A 20,119-nucleotide genomic window follows, 5' to 3' on the forward strand; every position below is an offset into this window, starting at 1 on the left:
TGTTGGGTTAACTTTAGGAAGCTGAAACTGTTGACTATCCTCCTCATCATCATCATTATCATAAGCCTATTTTATCTCCGCTGCAGGACGAAGGCCTCTCCCTACGATCTCCAATTACCCCTGTCCTGTGCCAACCGATTCCAACTGGCGTCTGCGAATTTCCTAATTTCATCGCCCCACCTATAGTCTTCTGCCGTTCTCGACTGCGCTTCTCTTCTCTTGGCACCCATTCTGTAACCCTAATGGCGCACCGGTTATCTAACCTACGCATTACTGAAACTGCTGGCTCTATAAATTGTTAAAGTACTCCATCGTGAACCGGAACAAAATAAAATATTGTGCAGAACCAACGCACATGTTAGAATCAACGTGAAGCGAAGCGTTTGTGAAGTCGGTTAGTTAAATCCTGTAGAAGAAAATTAGGTGCACTCAATCGTGTTTATTGGTTCTAAAGACGTCTACGAACTGCTCTGAAGGCCTTTTGCATAATATTGCTATTATTGCTAGTATTGTAGTATTGCAGTGTCGAATTATTTATATACAGGAAACTTTAGCTTTCTAAAATTTATTTTTTGCTCTTAAAAATTTTCCTCATATTCTAGTTCTTATTGCTTAATGATTGATCTGGCTTTAATGATGGCTCGTTTTTCTCACACAGAATCGCAAAACTGCGCGATGCCTCATATTCTTTCTCTTTCCTTTCTTGTTGAAAGGGACTGTTCGTAACGTGCCTGTGAAAGTGTGTGCGAACGCTAAAAGACTGTGCCATGTCCTCTTTTTTTTTTCTTTGCTTGCAAATTACTGTCCTGCGTTCCGTAAGCAACTGCTAAATAGGTGAAGGGATTCAATTTATACCTACAATCATGGTTCGATTATCTAACACTTCATGTCGCGGTGAGGCCATCGCCAAACTGCATTTGTTGCGAACATTCCCGTTCTCATTATAAGCAAATCGCTCTGCTCTGAACGTAAAAGAAACGATGACAATGATGGTTACACAGCGCCTACTACAATGATGATGATGATGATGATGATAATGGCAATGGTGCTGATTCGTGGCATCGACATCAAGATATATATATATATATATATATATATATATATATATATATATATATATATATATATATATATATATATATATATATATCCCTAATTCACCGCCTTTATACTTCGCGAACCTTCGAGCATTTCCTTCACATACCAACTCCGTAGGGCGGTGTTATACCGCGTACGCACGCAACATCTGTTGCAAAAACCTCCTTGGGGAAGCAGGCTGCCGAATCCAGCAACAAAAGACACCCCGCCGTCTGTGTACCACCCCAAGGTCTACATCCCACTTCCGACCCCTGAGATCCGCACGCCCCCCCCCCCCTCCCCCCTCTTCCCGAAGCGTTAGACAAGAGCCACAGACTTCCGGCCCATAACGAAAGAACGGCGAGCCTCCAGTCAAGGCAACCTGCGAACGCGCTTTGCATCCGAAACGCGTCGCAGCCAGCGGCGCCCCTTGAATGAGAGACACAGCCTGCGATACGCGGCGGATCGAGCGTCTCGAGTCCTCGACTGAACGTGTCGTAAACATCGCGAGATACTATGTGTACTACCTGGAAATGCTGAGGCGTAGGTCGTATGTAAGGCGCAACCTTAAGCTCGTAAACGTGCCTCCCTCTTGCGATTCGTGCAGAAAAAAAAGGGGGGGGGGGAATATTCAGCCCAACGATTCTGACGAGTGTGTGCCTCTTCGTATATACGTTCGCTATACTTTCAACAGCAGTGTTCGGAGAGCGATGCTTTGTTCGGTCGTGGTTCGGTCACAGCCCGTTGTTAAAACCACGTGAAGTCGACAGACTATGAAGCCAAGGAAAGCACAGGGGAAGCTAACTGTTCATCCAACTTCGACTATAGAAATAATAAGGAAAAAATTTAATTGAGAATGGACGAAAAGACAACCTGCCTCGATTGGTAGCCGAACCCACATCGTTCCGCCAATGGCCATCCTCCCGCTCATTTTCTTGGATATCGCTGTATGTGTGCTAGCTCTATAGCTCTGGGAGTGTTAGCCAGCGCCACTCGTGGGCATGGCGGAAGAATGTGGAACATTACTTCAGCCGCAGGCGTCAGGAGTACCATGTGACCTTAGGTGCGAAATACGAAGCAGTCTAATACTCACAGCAAAACTGTAAATTGGGAAGAAAAAAAATGCTCACATGACGTCTGGTATTATCGTCACTTATTCGATTACTCAACATGCAACACGTTCGTAATATATCTCGACTGAAACATTACGCAAAGAAATGATGCATACATGGAGGCATGAGGTATACGTGTTTCGTTTACCTCTTGCTTATCATCTTCCTGCGTTGTTCAAGGAGTCGCAAAATATCTCATTTGTAGACGCGGTTCAAGCGAGTTCGCTGTTGGTATAGTTGGTACACGACATTCAGGATAAAAACAGTGCAAACAAACTGGACAAGGAAGAGGGACAGACGCAGCAACGGCATGCAACTGAAGTGGCCAAAAGTGGGGCGAACAAGAGGCATAACAGCCAGTGTTTCGACAAGAAGGAGTTGCCTTCGTCGGGACAGTCCGAACACGTGTCTCCTTGCCGAAACGATGGATCGAGGTTGTGGACTCTCCTGCTCGCCCGCTGTCGGTAACTCCCAAGTCTCCAACTTCCTGCGAATCCTTTGTCTCGAGCGGGAGCACTGCGAGTCATTTGAATACCACACTGTTGTGAATGCGTGGATTCAGGTCACACAAAGCAATCGCAGCAGTCTTTTTTTCTTCAGATATTTCTAGTCATTGTACGACTCGAGATAGAAACGTTGCAAGCGCATGGCACGAGAGATAACTGCTCTTTTCTTCTGCGCTTAGAGAAACACACAAGCGCTCCACCATTGTGGTGCATGCATGCTTCAGGGGAAACGGAACTCTATAAATAACAAACCCTTGGGAAAAAAAAAGCAAAGTTAACACACTTAAAGATGAAATATAGTGAAATTACAGAAAACAGTAATTAAAAGAACATCTGAGAAAAGCTCAACAAAAAGATGGAACCCTCTTACAGGAATCTCCCAAAGAGCAATTTTTTTGCGATGCATGCAGCGTCGCCCACGTCCGCCACAGTGTTGTTTGCTGTGGCCTCCGAAGTACATGCACAGACGCCGCCGCTCTCAGAGTCCACAGCGTAGCGCACAAGACCCCGCACAAATTGCTGCCAATCGATAATATTGTGCGGCAGGTCAGTGATTAGCGCGTCCGGCTTCCAACTGCAGAATACTGCAGGGACGTACGCTGGTGTCCACTGGTAAAGGGAGCACGCGAGTGTTTAGCACGTACCAATTGTTCCCTTTGGCAAATGTATAGAACACCCTGGATATACATGCAGCGCATGACCTGCGGTTGGTGTAGCCCTAGCATCGCTCTACGCACCTGTGCATGCAGTTCAATCACGCGACTGCAGCAGGTGCTTTCACTTACAGAGCCAGCAGAGTGAGAACCGCACAACAGAGTGTTCGCTTTAACAGTGAACCACACGAGCTCGAATACCAGTGGTGGTAGACAAGGCAAAGTTTCGTTTTTCTTTTTTCTTCGCCATATGGTAAAAGGAAATCTGAGGATGAGGTGACCTAACGACGACGGCGACGCAACATGTACGACAGACACAGCAAACACAGTTTCAAGCTCTTAACTGCACGTCGCAATCAAAGGGAAATCTGCCTCCTGCAAAACTACACCGTTACTGACTCGCTCATCCCTAATTTCCTTGTAGAGAAGTCAAGGAACGACGCGATTATGCCCTCGCGGAATTCTTGGTGCAGCGGTCAGGTGCACGTACGCGCAAACGGCCCACGTCTGGCCTTGGTTCGAGCGCTCCTCCTTGTGACGCCCATCGCGAGCAAAGAACCAAAACAACGACCACACGTCGAGGGTGCAAGCGAAGCGCGCCCTTCTCGGCTTAAGCCTATTTCCGGCATACGCGTGCTATCGGCGCGGGCGCCCGCAGGCGCAGCGACAGACGCCGTCGCCGCCAGGCCACGTCCCTGGTCTGCTGTGAACTCGATCGTGTGACAGCGACGAGTCGCGTCAGCGCGCGCAGGCATGCCTGGGAGAACAGTATGTAGGTTCACATGCACGCACCTGCCACGCAGGCGTTATCCATGCCTGTATGTATACACGCATGCCATCGTGGTGGTATAGTATAGCGGGACCATTGTCTGCAGGAGACAATGCCCTGGGAAACTCGCGGGACGTTCCCGCGGAGAGCAGGACGCACGGCGTACACAGGAGAAACCGACGCCGCTGTCGAACAGCCGCCGCCAGGCTTAACCCGAACACCGGCTTCTCTCTTTTCTTGTCTACAGAACCTTGCAGCGAGTATACTGTAGATGGTTTGTATTGACGTCACCGCGGCCGCCATCGTGCGTTATTTAGCGCATCGACAAGCTGCGCAAACGAGAAACGTGACGGCACCACACTGCAGGCGCGTCTTGCGTCGAACGAGGAATTAATAACGGTGGTAATCCGGTGAACAGAACGGTCGCTGCGATCCCCGAAAAAAAAAAAGGCTAAACAATGTACGCGCGATAATACGTTGCACTAAAGTCATGTAATGCGTGGCTGAGATGGTCGGATACTGTAGCACGGCGAGACGCTGCATCCGTGACGTCATGTGAAAACTATCTAGCTTCGTGCTGTCTGTTCTTAAACGTACGGCTTTTAACACCTTCGTGCACATATATATATAAGGTCGTAATAAAAATTAAACCTGGCATTTCTGCGTCTTAAGTGTGACGGCATGTAACGTATGTGGGCACAACTAACCAGTCTAACTATAAAATGTGGCAGAATATTTTTAGAGTAAGTAGGCAGGTTTAGCATCGTTATACTGCTCCCGCCCCGCCCTATAGCTGCAGCTACTATAGGAACTACTTCGCGCGCTACCTAATCTGCGATGTGCATGCATCCATGGCACCGCCACAGGAGCAGCAAAGAATCGGCTAGCAAGCACGCAGACTTGGCAGCTGGCTTGGAAAGTATACTTTCCAAGACAGCTGCCAAGCCTGCGTGCGAGCCACCGCTATAGCGGTGGCTTTGCTACAGCACTCCAACAAGACTGCTTATAGTATTAACGCATCCTACGATTTGCCATGCTTGTTTGCGCCAGGCGTATGAACACGGTAACCGCAGTACAAAAACACTGCGCGCATTCACCTTCGCGGCACAGTCACTGTATAGATCACCCACCATGCCTCCACTGCGAGGGCTATCCCAATTCAGCAGCACTTCAAGTGAATTTTTTAAACTGCGCGATAAAGACAGGACGTGAAGAGAAACATAGATGCACACACGAGGCGCTTTGTGTTTGCATCTGTGTATCTGTTCGCGTCCTGTCTTCCTCGCGCAGTTTAAAAATTTTGCTGAATCTACGAACCGGCTAGCCCAACAACATGCCTTACTTCGGCTATCCCAACGCGCCGCACATACTTTGGAAGTGCTCCTCATCCTCGACCCCTCCCCCGGGTTCTTCTCCGCTATTTAACTCCAACCCAGTGCATGCACTTACCCCTTTCGAAGCGTCTACTGCGCGGCTGCCTTAAGCGACAACATACGGGGACCTGGCGGAATTCAGCTCGGTGAAGCCCTGAGATCGCACCGGCGCGTTCACCTCATCCGGAAAGCGCCGGCCGAGGTGCGATCTCGGAGGCCACGGTGAAGCGTGAACTCCGCCAGTGAGGCCCTGCATTAATAACCTTCAATAATGGATTTACTGTATGCGCTTACCGTAATCGAATCTGCCAGGGCACTGGCTATGGGCACGCGTTGTATATGTAATGAGCGCCGGGCATAAGCGTGGGTGTTTGCACGTGGCGGGGGCGGTATACAAAAGATCGGCAAGCCACTGCGGAAGAGGCAGGAAAATTTCGCGCTTGCGAAAGGTTCAGACCCATCGCCGAGTAAATGTACTGCACGCCACGTCGCCTCACCTGATGAATCTCGATCGTTTTGCGGGTCGCGTCGATGTCCGCAACAGCATGGATGCGCAGCACTTGAAACTAATTCTTAACGACTTTACAGCGAAGAAAAAAAAAAAGAAAAGCTTCTCCGGTGCCAGGATCAAAAAGTCGAGCGTGGTGCCAACTTTACGTAAACAAGTGGCGTTGACAGCGATTGCATCTGGCATATCCGAACGCGCACGCGCTCGCATGGCGCGGATCCGGCCAGAAAGGGAAGTGCTTGATAAGGCGGGCCCGACTTACTGGCACGCCAGCCGGCTGCGTTTCCGCTACCGCACGTGTCAGTGTTTTGGCTATATGGAAATCGTGGGCTGGCGTGATGTCGATATGGGTGTTCGCGTTGCTTCGAGTCGTCCGCAACTCGACTGTTGGTCATCCGAACACCTATAGCCCGCGTGCCCGCGGTGACCATCGCTGACGTACGATACATGCATGAAAGTTGAAAGCCTACATTGCGAGACGTCGATACGTTTTCATCAGAGTAACAGTTCACAACGGTCGCCCTACTTAAACGCTTCATGGTGAAACACCTGCATCTGTAACGCGTTTCTTCTCTGATCCATTAGTATATCTCATGCGTACGCCAAGACTACGCACGGACTGGAAGGAAGACCAGCCGTGCTTTCTTTGACCGTATAACGCGATCATTATATTCACGATTTGTTTTTAACTCTACGCATGGGCCGACACCGATAGTTTACTAAGGAACCGAGTGCGAACAAGGCAGGCCTCGTCTTGAGACGTTTCGGCAATGACACCTGGCTATGCCCTGAGAAATTCCTTTGTCCAAACGTTCGCTCTAGCGCTCCTTGTTCAAGCGATGTTAATCACTACAAGTCCCTATCAACCTGCGAACATCCGTCTTCCTTAAATTTCACTGTGCACGTAACACTGAAGGCCCCATTGCAGTGTTTTCCCTATGAGACCTTTTGGGTATGCATGCTCGTGTAATGTAAAGTTTCAACGTACAAGGATAATAAACGTCAACTTCAACTTGGCTCAACTTGATTGGCAAACGACTCTGCATGCTTATTGTAAGCAGGTGACATATCCATAGAGAAAGAAACACGAAGTCTGTAAAGAAAAGCTCTCTAAGTCAGCCATTGGTCGTCGTCTTTCGAACGTGTTGCGTTCTCCCTCGACGCGGTCTGCGACTGGCACCTGGCGACAGCCTCCGCAGATACAGTCGGCCGCAAAAGTTCATGGGGCACGGGCTACGCGCGACAAATGCGCATTTCTGCTCTATCAAGGCGCGGCGCCTCTGATCCATATATGATCGCTGCATTGTTCGCTAAGGCTTCTAACACAATGACATTCCGAACCCGGGCTTCGCGGGAATTCAGCTTCTTCGCAAATTCCGTGTCCCGCAAACTTATGCGGCCGACTGCATGCTGCGCACCAACGGTTTCGCAACTAACACGTTTCTTATACTATACCGATTACCTTCCCAAAGACTCATCAACAGTTAATAAACAAAGGGCCAACAAAATAAAGTACACGCGCTAGGGAGACGAATACGCATTAAGGAAGGCCAACGACGTAACGGGTGTGCCTCTGTCCTTCGGTAACAAACACTATACCTATAGGCCAAGAGCAAGTTCTTCTGAAACGTTCCTGTTATCGCAAGGAACGCATTTCCCTATCGTTCGGCCCGCAGCGACGGGGAAAATGCTTCGCAAGTTGCCACCAATGTACCTTGTTCCCGCTTTGGTTATACCCGTTACATCGGCATTCCGCAGCTATCGCTGCGGCGACTCGTTTTCCAGTCAGTGCTGATTTGCACCGAGCCTGATGCAACTGTTGTACAAGGCTCGCGACACGCGAAGGGGGTCGTCATGGCGCGACACGTATACTACTGCGCCATGAAACTCGTTCTCGGCTTTTTTTTTTTCTTTATCTATTACAACCTCGAGGCGTTCTCCCGGAGGACATCGGTGGCGCCGACAGTGCGTGCTACGCATGCATATATAAGTATACACGTGCACTCTAAATGTGCGTCGCCCATCGGCCCATATAGAAGTCTCGGGCACGCCAGAGAGCCGCATGCATATGTGTGTACACACTGTATACTATCGTCTATAGCAAATCCGACCGCCGGCCGTTTCCTGTGGGTGCTACAGTGTTGCGGAGCGCTTCTCCAGGTCTTCGTTCACCTTGTAACCGTGTTAGCATAAATATATACACTACGTTGCATATATATATATATATATATATATATATATATAGGCTTTTTTCTGGCTCTTAGAATGATGTTAGAGCAAGGGCGAATTCAGCTGATGTACAACTATGGCACCGCTCACACACACACACACACACACGTATATATATATATTCTCACATCAGTAGTGATCTGAGAAGGAGCTTAATATTTGCGCCGTCTGGGCACGCAGCCTCGTACTCAGACTTAATTGCAGCCGTTTAATACGGTTTCCCTGGATATACGGTCACAAACTGCTCGAAAGTTCAACGTTTTTCTCGGATATCGCGGTCCGGCAAACTCTTTGTCGTCCACTGCATCATATGCGTGCGCGCGCGGCCCGACAGAAGCAAATTTGTTTTTTTTTTTTTTCCTTGACCGGCGGACGTCGGTCGTGCGCCTCTTCGCGTTCGCGTCGGGCGCTAAGCAGGAAGCTACGTACACGGCGGCGGCAGCGGGTATGCGCAGCTGCTCAACACTCGGTGACAGAGCTGCTACGAACGGTGCTTCGGTGCACCGTTCATCGGTGCCCCCTCTGCTCGAGGAGGAGCGGAAGTTTGCACAAGAAATGTGAACATATACGTAAACTCCCGACGAAGAGAGAGAGAGAGAGAGCAAGGAGAGGAAAGGCAGGAAGGTCAACCAGGCGAGCGCCCGGTTTGCTACCCTACACTGGGGGTAAGGGAAACAGAAAGAGGGAGAGGGGGAGCAAGGAGTGCACGTGGGATGATGTACAGGGACTCTACAAGTGGTCTCTTAAACCGGTGCACTTCAAGTAGTGTACGAGTGCACGAATAGCTTTTTGTGCCAGTGACGGGCGTAGCCACGGTCCGACGAAATACGAACAAAAACGTTCGAGGTGAATACCCTTTTCAAGGTAAAAAGAGGAGGATAAGGAGGAGGAGAAGGAGGAGGGAAAAGAAAGGAACGAAAGACACGAGGGCGATTCAATGTAAATAGTGCTTGGTTACCTTGTGCATGGGGAACTGGATAAAAGTAACACAATAGGAAATAAATTTACTTCGGGGGTAATACTTAGCAAACCGAGAAATGTTGGGCTATAAAGGGCGTTTTGCAATACCTGACGAGGGACCATGGCCTCTTCTCGGTATAGTTCAAGCACATGCAGTTGCAGCATGGTATTCGCAAAGCGACTTACATAATGATGTTTACAATTGCGCTGTAACTAGGATTCGAACAATGTTATGAATACGTGCACAGCTATAATAAGAAGAAACAGATACAAAAATAACATGCATACTTCAGTACGAAACGACAAGGGTCTGAAAGTTGATTGAAAGGTGGCTAAAGGACGGACGAGATTTCTTTCTTTCTTTTTCCTTTTTTTACGCAATAGAAAGGAAAACAGTGTGGCAGCGATGAGACGATGAGACATCCCCTCTCAATCTACTCCCGTTACAACGTGGACAGAAAAGCGCTTGATAAAGTGGACGACCGCCCCTTGCTGGAGGAGGGAATCCTGGGAGACAGGTCCAGGCCACGCTCAAAACAGAAGGACTTGAACGCGTTGTTTCGGTACTTGAGGACATGCGGATTGTGTGATGGACTGTAGGGGTTGTATATTCTCCGTGCACTCAAGGTAAGAGAAAACATGTTGCCCCAGGCCGCTGTGCTAGTTTGATCTCGCGTAGCTGCTGAGGTTAACTAGCGCTGATGCGACTCCTGCATGCAAAGAGGGAGACCAAACCAAGCGCTCTAATTTGGTCTCGCTTTCTATGCGTGCTGCTTTTTAGATAGCCTTAATTCACTTCGACGTTGTGCCAGCGCAAGAGAGAGAGAGACAGCTCTTCGATCCATTGCCTCAACAGTATGAGAGAGCGGGGAGGGGACATAGATGCTCATAATATTACCACTTTGGGACAAAGTATTAAATAATCAAGTCGGCAAGCGAGTTCACAAAGCTTCTTTCTACGCGAAAGAAGTTACTACACAAAATGGCGATCTACGGTTGTTAAGAGAAGAGTGCTCGGGAGAGGGATTAACGATAGTAGAAACATTGATTGATTGATTGATTGATTGATTGATTGATTGATTGATTGATTGATTGATTGATTGATTGATTGATTGATTGATTGATTGATTGATTTTAACGTTCCAAGTGAACACAGGGCGTACGGAAGACGACGCATATTGCGGAGGGTTCTGAATTACATTGAACATCGGATGCTCTTTAACGCGCAAGCAATGCTCGGCGCACACGCTTTTAGATTCCGCCACGTCCGACTACGGCCGCCGTCTGTAACCGAACCCGCGACCTTCGTTCTCAACAGCGATTCGCCATAAGTACTCAGCCACCGCAGCGCCAAGAAGAGGCAAATTCCATGAACATGTAGCCCGCAAATAAATGTCCAGTAGTCAAAGACGCAGGCCAGTTGACGCAAAAAAAAAAAAAAGTGTATAATATAACAGATGCAACACCCCTCCTTCGCCATTGGTTTTCGTAAGCGAACGGCAATGCCTAATAATCTGACCGAGTAAAAATGCAAAACACTTTACCCGAACGCGCCAGTGGTTTCCCCAGAGGACTAACATCTTATGCGAGCTCTTCCGTTCATTTTAGATTGCAATTTATTCACTCCGCGCGTATTTGATTCACGCGCCAAAGAAGTCATGCGGAACGAGGGATTCCAGCGGGGGAGGCGCGCCCGCGCTCCTCCGATTCCTCGCATTCGTCATCCGTGTGACCCGATTAGCACACGACTATACCGGCGACCATAGTATATACTACCGGTTACGGTTAGCTGTAACGTAAGTAATGTAAACAGTAGACCGCAGACAAACGCTTGCTCCATCGAACGAAACGTGCAGATCACGCTCCCCGTGTCCCCTGCGGAGCCGTTTCCGAGTCTGCGAGAGCTCTCGCTGCTTGGCCTGCGTGGCGAATGCGTAGTGGTAAACGATGTCAACTCTCCGCGTGAACAGCGAGAGTTCGGCGCGCGCGCGCGGTTTTTTCTGAGAACGCGGTCACCTCGGCGAGCGGCGGTGCGTGAGAAGGTCGCGCAGTGCCTATATACCTGGAGGCCACGCTGCTTACAACTACGTGCATACACCCCACTTGCAGGATTAGACACTTGGCTCTCGATCCGGTGCACACACTTAATTTGTGAATTGGAGGCGCGCGAGCGCTGACTACAGCGACCGTGGTATTCGTTCGTGAAACGAACAGTGTATACAGGGATCGACGAGCGTTTGTCGATCGTAACCGTAGAAAAAAAGACTTCTGCGCTTACCGCTACCGCTCTGTTCGTATACCCACATTTTCTTGCAGAATGATCGCGTTTTATGGTCCGGATCGTTCAGCGTAACATTTGGCACGGTTAGTGGCCTAGCTTTAAAGGGGGAAAATTAGAAATTGCTTTCGCCGGTGTGGAAGTTGCCCGCTGAGAAGGCGGCGCTGTGTGGATGGATCGATGAATGGATGCTATGAGCATCCCCTCCGAAACAGGGTGGTGGGTTGCGCCAGCAAGCTCTCGTCCTCATTTTGCCTAATGTCCTACCTATATATATATATTTTTTAGAAAAGACGCAAACACGAAGAATTCCCAGCGTCAAACTTTTTGAACGCTCACTGGAAACTGTTTTTGCATGCCTGCGTTTGTGGTCTCCCTTCTTCTGCCACCAAACCTCCAATCGCATCTTACTGATTTGTACTGCGGACGTGTTTACTTTCCCCCTGCTATCCCTGAACCCAAGGGCTTCAAAGAGGCGAGAGGAGCCTAAACCGGCGCTAACGTAAACTTGAGTCGCCGCCTGTCGGCAGCTGCGGAAAGCAGCGATTCCGGGGTTGGGGTTCCCGCGTGTTCCCGAGAAGCGGGCAACACGCGCGGAATCGCATTTTTTTTTTTTTTTTTTGAGGCGTATATTTTCCCTGGCCAGCGAAGCTTCGCACAGAGGACAGCCGAAGCTGCGCTTACATATGCTGTTCGAATGAGTTTCAGCAGTCGCTCGAATGCAGCGTCTCCACGTTTTAACTCGCAATGCCTCCAGCTGCTCATGCAGGCCGCGGAAGGTCACGGTAGGACAACGCGAGTGATACAACCCCAGGATGAGAGCTGATATGATGTGAACATTGGGCTAAATATCTCAGTTCCTGCGCTTACACATGTTACACACACTAACCCGCCGTGGTTGCTCAGTGGCTATGGTGTTGGGCTGCTGAGCACGAGGTCGAGGGACCGAATCCCGGCCACGGCGGCCGCATTTCGATGGGGGCGAAATGCGAAAACATTCGTGTGCTTAGATTTAGGTGCACGTTAAAGAACCCCAGGTGGTCAAAATTTCCGGAGTCCTCCACTACGGCGTGCCTCATAATCAGAAAGTGGTTTTGGCACGTAAAACCCGAAATATTGTTATTATTATTACACACACTTAACTGACAGTCGAACACATCCGCGCGCAAGTCACGGCGCATAATGTTAAACCAAATTCGCGATTTGCTATATGCGCGATTGGTGTACGGCACTTAATTTGGCCTACGAAATTGTGCCATTAAGCACGCATCTGTTCTGCATCATAAAATATAATAATAATAATAATCGCCTGTTCATTGCGGTACATATGCAGTCGACTCTTGAGTACTTATGAAACGCACAGACCACTTAACTAATATAATACCACGTGACATTCAACATTTCCTTTGCAGAAGATGTGACACTCGAAATCGGCATAACGCGTTCGGGGTCGCTAAATAAGCGTTCGCGTGCTTACAGGACCTCCACACCAAATGCGGCGTGCGATGATGCTTGGATACCGAAAGACAAGCTACTACATTTTCCATACTGAAGCACATCTGTCCAGCTTCTGACATTGACTGAGCACCGGCGTGAGTGCACGGAGATGATGACCCAGAAGTGAATCAAGTCGGATCACGGTCACGTTATAATATAGGTACGGCAAAACGTTAGCGCATAATGGATAATTAGGAAACGCATTCAACCCAATTCGTGTTGATAAGATGGCTAACTTTTCCGTATTACATCCAGCTGGACGTGTTGCTTTGGCTCACTGGTTTGATGATTGCACCTGAAAATATTGACAAATTTTTACGGCAGATGACAAATTCAGAATATCAGTACGGCAGTCAAAGGTAATAATTTAGCCAGAAACAACGAGCTTTTATTTTTAAATTTGCCTAACATATATATAGAGCCATAGCACTTGAGCTAGATCTGAGCAGACTCCAGCTGTCGCAGCTGTCTTTCAGACAGCTGCGCTCGCTACTTTTCTGTCGAGAATGCTCTGTCATGCTGATAACGCGCATGCCGTTCGTGACTTGGAAGTACCGGGCTCGCAGCGTTAAATAAAGGGAATGCGGACAAGACAGATGACGACCATTCTTGTGTGCACATACACTCTTAGAAAAATTTACACCCTTTGGGGCTTATCTTGTCCCACAACGATAATCGTCATCTGTCTTGCCCGCGTTTCCTTTATTTAACGCTGCGAGCCCGGTACTTCCCAGTCACGAACGGCACGCGCGTTATCAGTGTGACGCAGCATTCTCGACAGGAAAGTAGCGAGCGCCGAGTTTTCAGGAAAGGAAACGCAAGCTAGGCAGATGACGATTATCGTTGTGGGACAAATATACACCCCAAAGGGTGCAACCGTTTTAAGAGTGTATACACCCGAAAGGGTGTAACTGGTTGAAGAGTGTGGCTAGCGCTGGTTCGGAATAGCGGGGGCAGCGTTTATTGAGTAACACTTCATTTGGGCCTAGTTGGTAGTGTGTCGAGTCTTTCTTTTTGTGGATCTTCTTAGGTGTTTGCGCTGTAACGTAAAGTTCAGAGCGTATGTTGAAAATCTAGAATGCGCTGTACAGGGCCTTAGCAACCGCGGTATGACGCGATTGGCTGAAACGCCGCCGGTAATCTACGCTCTGATGTCACGCCGTGATGATTACTGCCTCTCGGTTTCGCGCACGATAGGTTAGGTTAGGCTAGGTTCGGTTAGGTTACGTTAGAGTAAAAGGTGGCGCGGCGTACTCTCACAGCGGTTGCAAAGGGCGTCAAGCGTCGCCGGCAGCGTTTCAGCCAATCGCGTTCAAGCGCGGTTGCTAAGACCTTCTAGATTTTCAATATATGCTAGCGGGGCATGCAGTGACGTCATCGAGCCCGCCATATTGCAGTACAGCCAGCACGGCGAAAAGCTGCGCTTTATCTCGATTCGCTTATCTTCAGCATCGCAGTGGAAGCTGTTAATACAATTTTTTTTTATGGCATATACGGTGACGTCACGCGAATAGCAGTCGATCGCGCCGAGCGGGTGCCACCGAACAGTATCTCTCCGTGCTTGTTGGCGGCGAAAGGGTGTTGTGGACGCGCGGACGTCAAGTCGTCGACCTCCTTTTCCGCGAATGATGGTCGCGGCGCCTATGCAAAGACTCGAAGAAGGGGAAAAAAAAATAAAGATAATAAGGGAGCCGGTAGACCGGCTCCACCACCATTCTTTCACACTGACGTTCCTCCGCCGCAGTTTCGCCGACGCCCCGTGTGCGCGACTGCGGCGAGGCTATCACCGAGTGACGTGTGCCCCGAGGCACTCCGGCCGTTAGCCGCACAGCTTGTTTCCGAATTCACAGAACCAGAATGCGTCCTAGGAAGCTACAAAGAGATAGGTGCATCAGGTGACTAAAGTCGAGCTGTTCTTGCTGACGCAGGCCCACATGATGGGAGGCTCATTCCGCGAGATGTGGGAGTCGGGGGGAAAGTGTTTCTTGGGTGTATTTGCATCGACAGGCATCCGCGGCACATCGTCCGAGGCTCTCTAGTAAAGTTAACGTCGCATTCACTCGAGTAACATAGGCGCGAGGTGTCATTCCTAAGGGATGCGGACCGATGAATGAAAAAGGGCACGCTGGCTCACAAAAACAAAGGTGCTAGAATTTTGATGACGCATACTGCACTTGGCGTCCGATCAGTACATCCATGCTTGACGACATGTTGCAGTGAAGCTTCAGCAGACAGCGGCGCTGACTTTAGTGGGAAACTGAAGAAATGACAGGACTCTGCATCCCTAAGTCAGAGCCACAGCTGACAAGGTTAGGTCAATTAACGTGCGCCGAAATCCCACAACACGGATTCGAACCCGCGGCCCTGAGCTCGCCGCCGAAGAACTCCCGATGAGGCACCGCAGACTGTTTTAGGGCGAGCACCTCGGCGCGGTGATTCAGGAACTATACGGTGTTCCGCTGCTGAACACGTAGTTGCTGGTTCGAATCCCGCTTGCGGCTGCGGCGTCCGGACTGGGGCGGAATTAAAAGAAATGACAGTGTACATAGATTTAAGGTGCACGCGAAAGAACTGGTCGGAATTTATCCAGAGTTCTCTACCGTGGCACCTCCGACAGCACCGGCCTTACTTTGAGACGTTAAACTTTATCAATCAATCAATCAATCAATCAATCAATCAATCAATCAATCAATCAATCAATCAATCAATCAATCAATCAATCAATCAATCAATCAAAAGCCGTGAATAAGCAGGAAACAGCAGAGAGTTTTAGATTATAGGGGACGCAAGCGTTGGGGCCCCATGGCGCTTGGAAGCCCCAAGCGAGTCCTCCTAATCTAAAGCTCTCATAGTACCGACGCGTCCAAAGGCGCGCTGACTGAATACAAAGTACATGGTGGGCTAGCTGTGCCAGTCGCGAAACTATATGCCGACTATATACCGCGGTGCGACAGCGAAGGTCCATTGATACTACCGCATTTATTTAAAAAGAGGTCGAACACGAATGTACACCGGCCCCTACACAATATTGGACTCACCGAGAAATAAAGAAATAGTAACAATTCGAATGCAGATCGACCCATATCTTTTTATTATTGAGAAAAAACGACAAAATTAACGCGACCACTCTTATATACCGTAACCTTGGTTACTACATAAACCTTCCTAGTCGGCGCCACACGTTGCATCCTCGTCGGAACTGCCAATAGAGTCGTTCTCCAACGGATGCTTCGCAAGCGGCGTCCCCGGCACCCCAAACGACGTCGTCCTCGCGGTGCCGTCGAGTACACGTCGGATAGATGCAGCATTTCTTGTATACACAGTCTGGATAATCTCCACACTGGCTATGACGAGGGGTCACGACGAAGTAAGTTCGTTAGCTCGAGATTCGTTGGTCACGTATATATATATATATATATATATGTCGATGGCTCATTTTGGGAAACTTTTTCTGAGGGGGGGGGGAAGGAAAGGTCCCCCTAGTTATATTCGAACAAACACGGTAAATCAATGCGGGCTTCCATACAAAGTGTGTAATGCCCTGCGCGTATGTCGCACGCAAGTGAAGCCTCCTTTGTAATGATTCGTCAGGCGTGACAACAAACGGGATGAGAAAAACGTCACGGCGAGGCGTTTGCCCCTGCAGTGGGCGCCGTGATCGCTCTTCGTTGGTACCTCGTCACGTGTCCGAAACGTGTCGTGTTTGCGTAGTTGAAAAGATTATCGCCAAGCAAACGAGCGATAAGGTATTCCGATGTTTACTGCTCTATATACTTTCTCACGATTCTAAAAATCTTAACAAAAGCAAATCGAATTTCTATGCGCCAAGAAACATAGAAACAAACATAGCAAATGACAAATAGATAACTAATATTATAATTAAGCAGCGAGTTTTCTTTTTCTTTCCACAGGCTTCCAGATGCCATCGAGAAAAATGAACAATGACCGTTGCTCGATATCGCAGCTCCAAGGACCTGTAAAAGCATCATCTACCACAAGACCAGTGAGAAATTTGCCGAAGTTTTCGCTGCGGCGTGTCTGAGGGAGCTGCGTTGACTTACCGAAAAAGAGAAAAAGAAAACACCACAAGCCCCATATGCAATAATCCGGTATGAACACTTATAAGGATCCCACATAAAAACCCTTGTGCTTCCATATGGGGCAAGGCCCATATGGTTATGTCACCGTATGGGAATTCCATGCGAAAACCTAAATATACGATATGAGGGAATACCCGTATGATATATGGGAACGTACGCGTTTTTATAGTGAAGTTCAATATGTACATACGGGATTATTGGATACGGGTTTTATGGGTTCACCGTCTTTTCTATTGGGTGCCGACATTAAAGAAAGACGCTTAGGAGGAAAATGGGTTAGGCTGTGTTAGCAAGTTACCCTTGCACAATTAAAAAAATAAAAAAAAATAAAGAACTCTTACCGTGAGAAAGTTTTGATACGAGCGAAAAGACGCATAAACGAAAGACGGGTGGCGACGTCGCCTTATAGTTTCCGCACCATGCAGGTCGGCGTGACGTCATCAATTTTGTCGGTTTCTGATAGGGCCCCTGCGTTGATCTTTTATCGGTAAAGATGGACTAAAAATTGAAAAAAAAAAATCCAGGGACTGAACATGAGGAAATTTCGAGAACCTTTTACTAAGCCACCCAACTGCCCAAATTCGCAAGAAATAAAGAAGAAAAAAAAAGCCTTCGTAATCCTTGACGTCACGCTGACGCGTCGGCGCTGAAGTTTAGGCGCGAAATTCAACTTTGACTTTCATTTTCTTTTCTAGTGAACAGTTTCTCACTGCGAGATGTCAACGAAAATATAGTTCAGAAATATAGTTTATCAGAATACAAGGTGATTCAGCGTTTATCTACTGTGTCCGTTTAATGCAGATTAAATGAATATATCAGTGTTGATCGCGGCTGCGGAAAACTCCACTTCTGCTGTCATATAACTAATCTTGACGAAAGCGAGCTCATTTTCTGCATGACAGGACCTCGTGGTTACTTTCCTAACATGGTTCAGTTCAGGTGAGTGCAAGACTCTGAGAAATCTTATTTAGAAAATCTTTGTCATAATTTTATAACCAGACGACAAGCAGCATAGCCACCGCCAGCACACGGCGACATCCTCGAGTACATATATATTTTCATCTCTACATAAAAAAAAAAGCGAAAGGAAAAGCGTAAGTTGCGTTGCATATGGTTTTACATATAGTAAAGTGAAGTCAAAGCGACCCCGTAAATGACTTGCGTGGGCATCGACGAGCCTACGACGATCAAAATTTTATGTAAATGAGCTCAAGTGCACGCAGTAGCGTTGTACACGCAAATAACGGGGTGGCTATACTCGCATTGACTGTCGTCCAATGCCACGATGAGGACCGTCGCTCTGTGCATTTTGACAGTACAGCGACACACGCGTGTCACCATGCAATCTCAATGTTCGCAGTGGATATCCGTGCGTCGACACTTTCTATTATTTTTTGCGCCAATAGCGAAATCAATGTCCTTTTAGCTTTTTCTCGACACTCTAGAAGAGCTACGCAACTACACTATACATGCGTTGATTTGTTCGAAAGCGTGTTGAACAGCACCAAACTGCACTGCATGTGAACATCAATAGCCCATATGATGGGAATATTAGCCCGGAAGCGCAATATACATACACCTTTGTTGTTCCGAAACAGTTGTATTCTTGCATGCGCTTCGCCTTTAACCTTCACCGACGCAGGCAGTCTGATTTTAATGCGCTTAGCATTATTTGGGAACAATACCAACTTTGCGGTATGTCCGTATGTAACCCCTTTCACTCAGTGTCCCAAGTTGTCTGCCAGCTTGGGTCACATGGGTATGCATGTGCAGTCTTGCCGAGCAGGCGACAAGGACCGCTGGGTATGTGACCGGAACAACTACATGCTACTGGCTGACCTAGTAGAGAATTTTGCGTGACTGCATATGTACCAGAAAAACAAATGACTTCGGAACTGCGTGTCTGATAATTGTATGTGCCCATTCTTGTCAATCATCCAGAATGGACGTGTCGCTACATTGCTTTAACATTAATCGCTTTAACGTCGACATTCACCGTGAGATGGGTTGTGCCGTAATTTTTCATTTATGTTAACTTACAATAATTCAATTCAAATGAAGAAAAAGAAAGGTCATGCTAATGTCAGCTAAGGCTTTTACACATACGTTCCAAGCGCATCCATTTCCCTAAGGCGCATACTGCACGGTTACGCGCGAGACGAAATGACTGCGCGCAACGAATAGAGATATAATCAGTGAAACGATGGATGACTATACGCACGCGGCCAGAGAACGTAAGCCACAACCAGCCAACGTGTACGCCCCATCAGAGCACTTGCAAACATAGCTTAGCCGCTGGCGTCAGCGACGCGGCCGGTACTATGATGCATGCAGCCGACCGGCGGCGGCGGAACCAGTATTCCGGCATCTCTTCATCCCCGCGGGAACACGCGCGTGAGCAAGTTTCAAACAAGAGCAAGAAAATGTGAGGCGGCCTCCGCGAAGAGACGTCGCTTTTTCGCAACAACGAGGAAACGAACTTTCTTTTCCTCAGCACACACACAGACGCACGCGTAATGACACAAGGCGTCGTACCTTTCCGAGCGACAGTCCACAGAGCGCGCGTGCCCCCAGCGACGAAGACGACAAAAAGTTGCGCGGTGGGACAAAGAGCAGACGGCGCACGCGGCTTCCAGTCGATTGCAGACGACACTGGACGCGATGTGACGTTATTCCATCGTGCGTCCCACGGCGGCGATGCACCGGCGGCGTAACGCACTCACTGCTTGCGGTCTGTGCGACGATCGACGCACGATGAGGCGGCGGGCTTTTTGCGAACGCACACCAGCCAGACGCGGAACGGACGACACCCGATCGGCGGGGCTACGCGGCGTCGCGCTGCTCCACGTAGAATGACGAGTCCCCTCCCCCTCCTTTTTCTGTCCCTCTCCAAGCCCGAGCCCTCTCAGTTACCACCCTCCACGAGTGCCCTCTCTCGCCTGAGAGTCGTCGCTCTCCTCTCACGTCGCATGAAAGGGGGCTAGGGAGAAGGGAGGGGGCGCGGAACAGGGGAGAGGACCCCAGAACCAGAACTGGCCGCGCCAGCTCGGGTGGAGG

At 48.8% G+C, this 20,119-nt stretch overlaps 1 protein-coding gene across 2 annotated transcripts in view; it reads right to left on the bottom strand.

Moving 5' to 3' along the window:
• The window catches only part of LOC142585308 (uncharacterized), a 33,480-nt gene extending 13,602 nt beyond the window's left edge, over positions 1–19,878 (bottom strand). For both annotated transcript variants that reach the window (XM_075695975.1, XM_075695974.1), the window contains exon 1: positions 19,598–19,878. The gene's annotated coding sequence lies outside the window, so the exon portion shown is untranslated. The remainder of the gene's footprint in view (positions 1–19,597) is intronic.
• Between the last annotated feature and the right edge of the window lie 241 nt (positions 19,879–20,119).

This window comes from Dermacentor variabilis, chromosome 6, assembly GCF_050947875.1.
Source record: "Dermacentor variabilis isolate Ectoservices chromosome 6, ASM5094787v1, whole genome shotgun sequence".
Lineage (NCBI taxonomy): Eukaryota > Metazoa > Arthropoda > Arachnida > Ixodida > Ixodidae > Dermacentor > Dermacentor variabilis.